Below are 9763 nucleotides of genomic sequence, written 5' to 3' on the forward strand. Positions count from 1 at the left end.
TTTATTTTGTTTTAATTGATGGTTTTTAAAAAGAGAAATTGTAGGAAAAAATTGAAACAAAAAATACAAAAAATATAAGTTTGATTACGCGTTAGATAATTAAAATAAGATAAGATTGTATATTTCAGTAGTTATTAAATTTTATAATCGGAGAATATAGAATATAAATAACGTATAAATATTAATAATCAAGATAGTATCCTTCAAATAAAAAAGAAAAATAAAAAATAATCAAGATAAAGATATGTGTTATAAATATTAACAATGGATGTCGAAATAGCAAATGGGTTAATGGGCCATACTAACTACTCTATTTCCCTATAAATAGAGTTCATTTGTAACATTGAGATACAAATCAATGAAACCCTATTCTCTCTTCTCTCTATCACTATCTCTATAATTCGACCAAAAAAAAAAATCACTATCACTATTTATTTTTTTTTTATTTTGAAAGATCTCTATTTACTTATTTTCATAACAATATGATTGAAAATTAAGGATTCCGTTGGTGGATATATACAACGAGAGAACAACTACAAGTATCAAAAGCACTCAGAACCAAAAAAATATCCAACCATAAACAAGAACATATCCAAACAACCGCCCCCAACACCATGCAAAAGAAAGCAATCCAAAGAAGAAGAACTCAGTCTCCATCAGGGACTAAAACCATGAATACTCGGTCTCCATCGCCAGTATTTCTCCCCGAAGAACTCATCGCTGTATTGCTTTCCTTCCTTCAGGTTAAATATCTGATACGGATGAAGTGTGTGAGTAAGTCTTGGAACTCCCTAATCTCTGATCCAAGATTCATCAAAATGCACCTTGATCGATCTGCATGAAAGCCATACCTAGCACATCTATCAATGTATCACAAGCGTGTCATAACTGTCCCTGTAAGTCGGTTACTACAGAATCCTCTTTTCACCTTTGCCGCAGATCCTTCCAATTCATGGGATTTTATGTACGTTGGTTCTTTCGTTGGTTCTTGTAATGGATTGTTATGCGTTAACTATCATGGTTACATGAAGAGCGGAAAGAGTTCTCTTCATTTCTATAACCCAGCCACAAGGATACTATCTAAAGAGTTTTCGTATTCTAACGAAAATCTGAGAATATGTATCCCATGGAGAGGTATATTTTTGGTTATGATAGTTCGAGTGACACTTATAAAGTGGTGATGTATGGTTTATTTTCTGACAGTAAAACTAAATTGAATGGAACCCGAGTTAGGGTTTTCAGTTTGGGTGATAATGTTTGGAGAGATATTGAAGATATTACTGTAGCTTTTATAAATCATGATGTTTATTTTAGAATTGGTTGGCACTTGAGAATTGCTTCAATCAGCTTGAGAATTGCTTCAATCAGCTTGGCACTTGAAATTATGATAGCAAGTGTTTTACTCTTAGTCAATTTGTGATTCTTTCACTCGATTTGGGTACTAAGACATACACTCGGTTATGTCTCCCTCAGGGTTTTGATGAAGTGCCACATGTTGAGCCTGTTATCTGTGTGTTGATGAATACTCTTTGTTTTTGTCATGATTTCAAGAAAACCGATTTCGTTATATGGTAGATGAAGGAATTAGGAGTCGAAGAGTCTTGGATGAAACTCCTTACAATTAATTATCAGAATCTTAAACCGATATCATGGTTACCGTTGCACCTATCTGAGGATAATAATACACTTATATTGGAAAACAAACAAAATGGTCATGCCACCATCTATAATTTGAGAGATGGTAGAGTAGATAGAATTATTACCAGTAGAGCAGGCTGGGCCCATTCTAAGAATCATGTTGAAAGTTTAGTTTCGATTTGCTGAAAAGTAAGTTCTTATTTAACGAATTATTACTTTGAATTTATGTTAATCTGTGTGTGTATGTTTTGTAATATATCGTGTGGCTATTTTCATATGATGACTTTGATTTGTTTGTTGATGATTTGTTTTCGTATTTCATTTATTATTTATTATATATTAGAGATGCATTTTCTTTATGTTGATGATGTGATAAGTTGAATCTCCTAGAAAGATATTCAATCTCTCTTGGTTGGGGGTTGAGGGAAGGTGTGGGGGGGGGGGGGGGGGATGGGCGTTATCTTGGATGGGTGGATGAGGAGAATGTTTGGCGGTGGATTTCGGTTGAGGGTGGGGCAGTTTCGGTTCGATCATCTTATAAGGTGCTAAAGGAGAGGTTGTTAGTTGAGGATGGATTTGCTACGATGGAGGAGAAGGTTTTTGATTATATATGGAAATGTTCCACGCGAACAAAAGTTATTGCTTTCTTTTGGACCTTACTCCCTAAATCCCATTGAAAGTAAATCTTGCGGTTCGCAATGTGTTGCCTCCGGATGCCTCTTTGACTTGTGTGTTGTGTAATAATGGAGTGGAAACATCATATCACCTTTTGTTGGATTGTAATGTTGTATCCTTAGACCTTAGTGTGGCGAAAGGTGTGTGTTTGGCTCGATTTGAAGTGTTGGAGTGATGTGGTGAGGTCAAAGAAATTTCAAAAAGGGTATAGGATGATTTGGCATGCCGCGATTTGGGTAATTAGGGGCGAGAGAAATGGGAGAATCTTTAATAGTATCGTTAAGGATATTGACGATGTTGTCAAAGCAATTGAGCTAATATGTGTGCATTTTATTTTTCGCTTTCCTGTTTAAGTTGATTTGTTTTGAATTACAGATCGAGAGTGGAACATGGGGGAACACTAGGAAGCAAAAGAATGTGGCTTATTGGAATACAGTATATGACTCTATTTATGGGGGAACGCTATATAGCAGATTTCTTCAGTTACAGTACTTATTTTCGTGAACACAGTATATGACTATTTATGTCTCTCTTTAAGGTTTCCATGGAAACATTTGTAGCAACTTTCTGTTTAAAAGTATCCATTGAAATACAAATTTTGCAGAACAAGTGAAATTGACACTACATTTCAAAGATATATAACTATTTAACAATTACATAATAGTAGGATCATAGTTTTAATCTGCAGGCTCGGTCGTGGTTGCAGCCACTGTGATTGCCGATAGTGTCGTGAATTTATTTTTTATTGGCAATAAATATTATAATTTATTTAATTGGGTTGGGATGCTATGGCCGTTGCCAAAGTACCAAGGGTTATTAGTTATAGTCTCGAGAAAACTATCATGCCTAGGGCCTCAGTTGTGCAATATCTTCTAAAGAAAAAGAATGCAAGTTTAACTACTTTATTTGTAGTGGCCGGTAAGTTGTTCCTGGACACATACATAATACGATTTAAATAGGAGTCATCTTATCTCTTAAAGCTCTATGAAGAAAAGCTAAATCTTGCACACACCAGGGACTAAATTAGCATGTAATGAATCTCCCCAGGGTATTTTAGTCTCAATTTGTTATCTTGTTCCATATTTGATATGAATACTTTTTCAAAATTGTGATGTATATCAGTCATACTAATAATTTGCCAGTAATACTTGTAAAAGTTGAACTTTTCTTGCATTTATGGGCATGTATACTTTTTTGTGACTGTGTCATTTCTCCTTCCCTGTTTGTTTAGTCCAATAATCTATGTCATTAGTTAAGCTACACCAGACTAGGTTGCTGTGTTCAAACTGATTTTAGGTTTTAGTTGCAATTTTAATTACTTTGCAAATACCAAAAACGCAAATAGTTGTGGATCGAATCAACCTTCGGGTTAGGTTAGGGGAACATCCAAGTAATTGCCTTTGTGGATCCAATCACGCTCACAAGACGCACAATAAGAATAAAACCAATAGAGAAATGTGAATAGCATAAACCGTGAAAACGTGGTTGTGGGAGAGCAATACAAGTGCCGTGCTGCTACGCTGTTGGTATCTGATGGTAAGTAAGATGCCTATGGTCAATACATTTTTGAAAGCTCAGACGGATATAAACGGACTCCTTCGAGGGCTACTTAAGGCACTTAAGTGCAAGCAAACCAACCAGAAGGACTGGAGCTGTTGGATGTTGGTCGGTGCTGCTATAAATTAACAACCAAAAAGCTCTGTGTCGAACTTCAGCCACTTCGAGTTGGTGACGTCTCATCCATAATTTTGGGTTCTTCCCACAATTCGCTTCCAAACTTTGCTCTACCTACTGTGTTCGATTTAAATCCACCCAAAACCTTGTCTCTGTTCACATTCTTTACAATCCATGGTTTCTCCTAAAAGATTACATTTACTCTAACATTCTTAAGCTTGTCAGCAAGAACCCTACCACCATCCTGAAAGCAAGCCTGAAGAATCAATTAGTCCCAACCTATGAATTGGTTTACCGATTCTTGCAATCTGACAGACACTTTTGCTTCGTTGAATCACAATCCAACTTTCTTTTGAAAAAATAGTGTGCTGCATAACATCAGAATGCTGATTGAGAGTGGAGTAACAAACTCAAATATTGCAAGATTGCTTTGGAGCCTGATTAAGGTATTTTATGCAAGTGACTCGACTGAATTGGTGAAGGAATTCAAGGATTCAGAGTTTGATGCTTCACAGTCAACTTTCTCAATAACATTGATTGCCAAAACATATTTATCCAAAACCTGATGGAATGAAAAATATGATGCCTTTAAGAAATATGGTTGGTCTGATGAAGATGTTCTTGAAGCATTAAGAAAGCAACCTCACTGCATGTTAACATCCGTTAACATCCATTGATAAACTACTTAGTAATGAGCTTTTCGATCAATCCATTAGGTTTGGATGCTCTGGCGATTGCCAAAGTATCAAGGGTTTATTGGTTCTAGTCTCGAGAGAAGTATCATACCAAGGGCCTCAGTTGTGCAATATCTTTTGAAGAAAGGTTTGCGAAAAAAAGAATGCAACCTTAACTGCTCCTTTTTTAATGAGCGATAAGTTGTTCATTGACACATATATAAATTGTTTTAAGGAGGAGTCGCCTTATCTGTTAAAGCTTTATGAAGAAAAACTGAATCCTGCACAAACAAGAGACTAAGCTGGCATGTCATTACTAAATTTTCAGGTGTTTAACCTTAACTTGTTGTCTTGTTCCTTATTGGATTTAAATACTTGTGCAGAACTTGATTGGAGCTAGTTTGATCTTTGAAGAATATGAAATATATGAAAGAGCATCTTGTGCAGAGAAGTGGAAAGTGAGCATGATACAGAAAGCAGAAGACTAGTTTCTGATAAAGCATTCAAACAAATATTGTACCGAACTGGTCGTGTAAGAGCATCTTTATCGTTATGTTCCACACTGTTCTTTAAATGCAAAAATGTGTTCTTAATTTTTGCTCCATTGGAGGAGGACCTGGAAGCCAGCCAGGTTGGAGAACAGTTCCTCGGGCAGAACTCGTTCCACAAATATGTAAAATATGACTCAACAAATTGAATTTCGAACATGGTAACAAATGGAAAAATTCATGAATATATAAAATTATAGTTTTATACATGATACAAATGTTCATTACAATGTCTCACTTGTACCTGATACAATAAGACTAGATTACATAGCAAATGCACTAATTAAATGAACACTCAAAGTTACTTCATTGAAGTCATTGTTGCAAGGAAAATGTTCAGAACTAAGATAGCCAATTTCAAGAAGAAAAACAAACCAGTTTTGGTGCTTGAAGTTAACTTTTTTGATAGATTTTGTTAATTGAATATTGATCTTGAATATTGAATTTCTCTATGCATTTTTTCTCATAGTTTTTAGTCTTGTATACTTGTTAATTACATGGTGAATGAATGAAAGTAGATTATGCATGTTGAGTACATACTTTTATGATTTACATGGAAGCATATGGTTGCAAGTGATTGTACTTTTATTAAGGGGAACTTATTGAATTATAATCATTAGCATTTGTTACACCGCTCTGCCAAACAAAAACTTGTTTAGCATAATTGAAGACAATGCCATGTCCCTTTAAACAAATAAGAAGCTAATAAAATGCAACAAATCCATGTTATAATTTGTTAAACTCTAAAAATTACAAGACTTGAACCATTCAAGACCAAGTGCGGTTGTGAGAAGATACAGCAGTTGAAACCAATTCATGCATTCATTTCAAAGAATGTGTAAAGTACATACACCACTACTTAAAGTAAATACGGAAACAAGCATGCAAATGCAGTGTTGTTCGCCCAAACAGAGACCAATGCAGTGAGGGAGACAGATGGTCGAAACCAGATACTTGAACCTTGAAGTGCACTAACATTGATCCTAAACTATTCACAGATTCAAACACTTTTGGTTGTGGGTACTGCCTGCGAGATGCACAGGGACTGATGCTCCAGTCTTAACACAGCCTGGTTTAGAGGCTTACTCAGGTCTGCTGAAGCCGAAGCTGGACTATGGTCTGCTCGTGGCTTTGGAATGGCTGCGCGAATGGAGGCAGTATCATATTATGATAAAAAATGAATTGTCTGCGAGTGATTCAAACTTTGACCGGTAAGAAAGATGCCAATATTGAGCTAGGGAGAATTGTTAAATTTTTTAAGGATCATTATCTAGCAACAGCTACTTAAAGATCAGTAACAGAAACTACCTAAATCTTCCCTATAAACAACAATGTGTGGGGAATCAACGAAAAAATATTCAGAAGAATTACTTAGAATCTAAAGCATGAGGGTTTCTCAGTAAATTGTGTGAACCTAGAATGAGTCTATACTGATAGTTGGAATAGTAACACATAAGAAAGATAAATTCAATGAATTAAATTACTATGACAAGGTTATTTATATAAATTGATATCTTATTTTATTTAAATCAAATTAAACGTACGGATTTTTATTTTCTTTATTGTTCTGCATCTTTTTCAATCAAAAGCACTAGAGTCGACACACCTTACCTACAACATCTCAAAATGATTTTGTTGCATAGAAGGACCAAAATTTCCATCATATTGCTTCAATTACGAAAAAACTTCCATTGTAGGTAAGATTCTTAAACTACGACTTGAAACCATTTTAAATCCAACAACATATTCTGGTATAGCTGAATTTATGCAATATATTATTGGACTATACAACCATGGAAGATGAAATGACACTCCAAAAAGAAGTATTACATGCCCATAAATGCTAGAAAATTAAATTTTCGCACATAGAATATAGAACAAGAATAGCATATTCAGTCTAAAAGACATGAAAACCTAGTCATGACACATGCATGTCTTGTCCCTGGTGTATCCAAGATTGCGTTTTTCCTCATACAACTTTAAAAGAAAAGAAGCCTCGTTCTCAAATCGTTTTATGAACATATTAAGAAACAACTTATCAGTCACTACAAATGGATAAGTTAAGCTTGCATTCTTATTTGTCAAACCTTTGTTGAGAAGGAATTGGACAACAGTGGCCCTCGGAGTGATCCTTTTTTCCAAACTTGAGGACAAAATATAAGATGTTTTGGCAATGGCCATAGCATCCCAACCCAACTGATTGGCCCAAAAGTTCGTCACTAAATTAATTTTATCAATGGATGTTAACATATATAGAATAAGGTTTCTTTCTAAATGCTTCAAGAGAATCTTCTTTAGACCAACCCCATTTCTTAAAGGCATCAACTTTCTCTTTCCATAGGGTTTTGTTTACAGCTGTTTTGGCATACAATGCTACACCAAAAGTTATTTTTGAAGGATTAAACCCTAAATCCTTTAATTCCTTCACCGACTTCAGCATGTCACGTGTCTTGAAAATCCGACTTTGTTCCCTAAGCAATCTTTTAATGTTTGAGTCGGAGACTCCATTCTCAATTAGCATTGTGATGTTATTTTGCACAAAACGATCACAAAGTAAATTTGCATTGTAATTCCACAATGCCAAAATTTCCTTGTCAGATTGCAAGAATCTAAAAAGAAATTCATAGGTCGGGACTATTTGATTCTTGAGGCTTACATACAAGACTCAAGGGTTCTTACCGACAAGGTTAACAATGTCAGAGGTAGAAGCGCCTTTGGAGTGAAAAAATTGAAACTTTGGCAACACCGTTTTGTAGGGTTTGCTGGAAAGCAGCTCTGGCATCTTGGCAATGATATCGCGTAGTTGGGAATCATAGAAACCATGATTTCTAAAGAAATTGAGAACTGAATCAGGTATTTGGGTGGACTTGAAACGAACATGGTGGGTGGAGCAGAGTTTGGAAGCAGATTGTGAGGAAAAGCCAAAATTGTTGATGAGGTAGGAGGCTGCAAAAGAGGTTGAATCTGAAGTGTTGGTGCAGAAATCGTGGAAAAGAGGGTAAGGGTTTGGTAATTTTTGTAGGGTATAGATTAGGGTTCTTGTGTGGCGCCATGAAGAATTGAACTTGAACATAGTGTTGAGTTGAAGTTTCAAGAATGAATTCAGATTGAAAAGGAAACTGAAGATGAATACAATTAATCAATGAAGCACAGACACTAACACCGGATACGATACAGACACTGACACACCGACACAGCTAATAATTTGAAAAAAAATCACATAATTTAGTGTAATAACAAGTGTCGGTGTCGGACACGACAACTTGACACCGGAACATGCCTAATCCGAGGAGTGTCCGTACTTCATAGCAATTAATTAATTAATTTTTGTTAGCTTCAATCTATTCTTACGGTGGCTGGTGTTATCTGAACGTGTTAGTTAGAAATGTAAGTCCTAACTCATCCGGAGTGTCGTGAATTTATTTTTTATTGGTAATTTACATGTTTTACATGTTTTGGTTGAAACACAATCCTTGTTTTGAAAATAACTTTTAACATGTTTTTTTAACACCACATATCTTATCCTTGTAAAAAATTGATCTTTGAAAGACCTCTAGCCACATATATCAAGCTTGAAAAGTTTTGAAACGATATTGATGCTTACATAACCAACCCTTTTGTGCCAAATCCACTTAGGTTTTTTTTTCCCATCAAATTAGAAGTATGATCCACTCATTACACAACATAATCCACTCAATCCATTTGTGGACTCAATCCCATCTTTTCCATAATTTCCATAATATATACCTAATCTATCTTATCTTAAGCCTTGAATATATCAAGCTTAAGAGTGACTTATCCTTGCTTTTCTTTTTTCTTACACTTCATGAAGTGCATAATTTCAATTACAACAATATCATTATCCAAAATAGATAAACCGATACAAATGATGATTGATTCTTCCAAATACACTTGTCAAACACCTTTGCAAATATTTTGTATAGAACATTACAGGCTACAACATGCCTCCAATATTTCATGGATGTTTGAACACCACCTTTCAGAATTAAACGATAATTATAGAGTTCAGATAAGTGAGAAAGGGAACAAAATTTAGCCACGTACAACAATCTTCAAATATCTCCATTTCGCAAGCACTCCATAATTTATTATAGAAAAAATTCCATCTTTGAATTCTTTAAAAGTTAATTGTTTAACGAAAAATTGGTTATATTCATTAGCAAGTTAAAACTGGTAATATAATGTGTTCCCATTCACACCAACTTGTTGTTTGAACAAATCAACAAAAAGTTTGAACAAATAAAAAAAAATCATTAGCAATTGATCACATATTAGTTTCAGAATGGCTAATAATTGACCGCATTTTTGCTCTTTGTTTCCATAAAATATCATCATTTACAACCAGAGTATCTAACCTTCACCACAAAGCAATGAAATAATTTTTTTTTTGTACTTCTCAATTTCTTTTCTGATTGGCTGACAAAGAAGATTGTCACCTTTGCTCAACAAATGGTGAAAATTCGGGATCCAAAAAATAAAATGACAATTATTTTCCCGTTTGCAAGTACCCCCATCAACTGATCCTTGTGTTCC

General features: G+C 34.9%; 2 pseudogenes; one reads left to right on the forward strand and one right to left on the reverse strand.

The window, feature by feature from the left end:
- The first annotated feature begins 460 nt into the window (after nt 1-460).
- LOC146905330 (F-box/kelch-repeat protein At3g23880-like) lies at nt 461-1824 on the forward strand (annotated as a pseudogene).
- A 5299-nt stretch (nt 1825-7123) lies between these two features.
- On the reverse strand, nt 7124-8282 carry LOC146905331 (uncharacterized; annotated as a pseudogene).
- Nucleotides 8283-9763: the final 1481 nt, after the last annotated feature.

This window comes from Medicago sativa, chromosome 7, assembly GCF_051527215.1.
Source record: "Medicago sativa cultivar Bolivia chromosome 7, Bolivia_mono, whole genome shotgun sequence".
Lineage (NCBI taxonomy): Eukaryota > Viridiplantae > Streptophyta > Magnoliopsida > Fabales > Fabaceae > Medicago > Medicago sativa.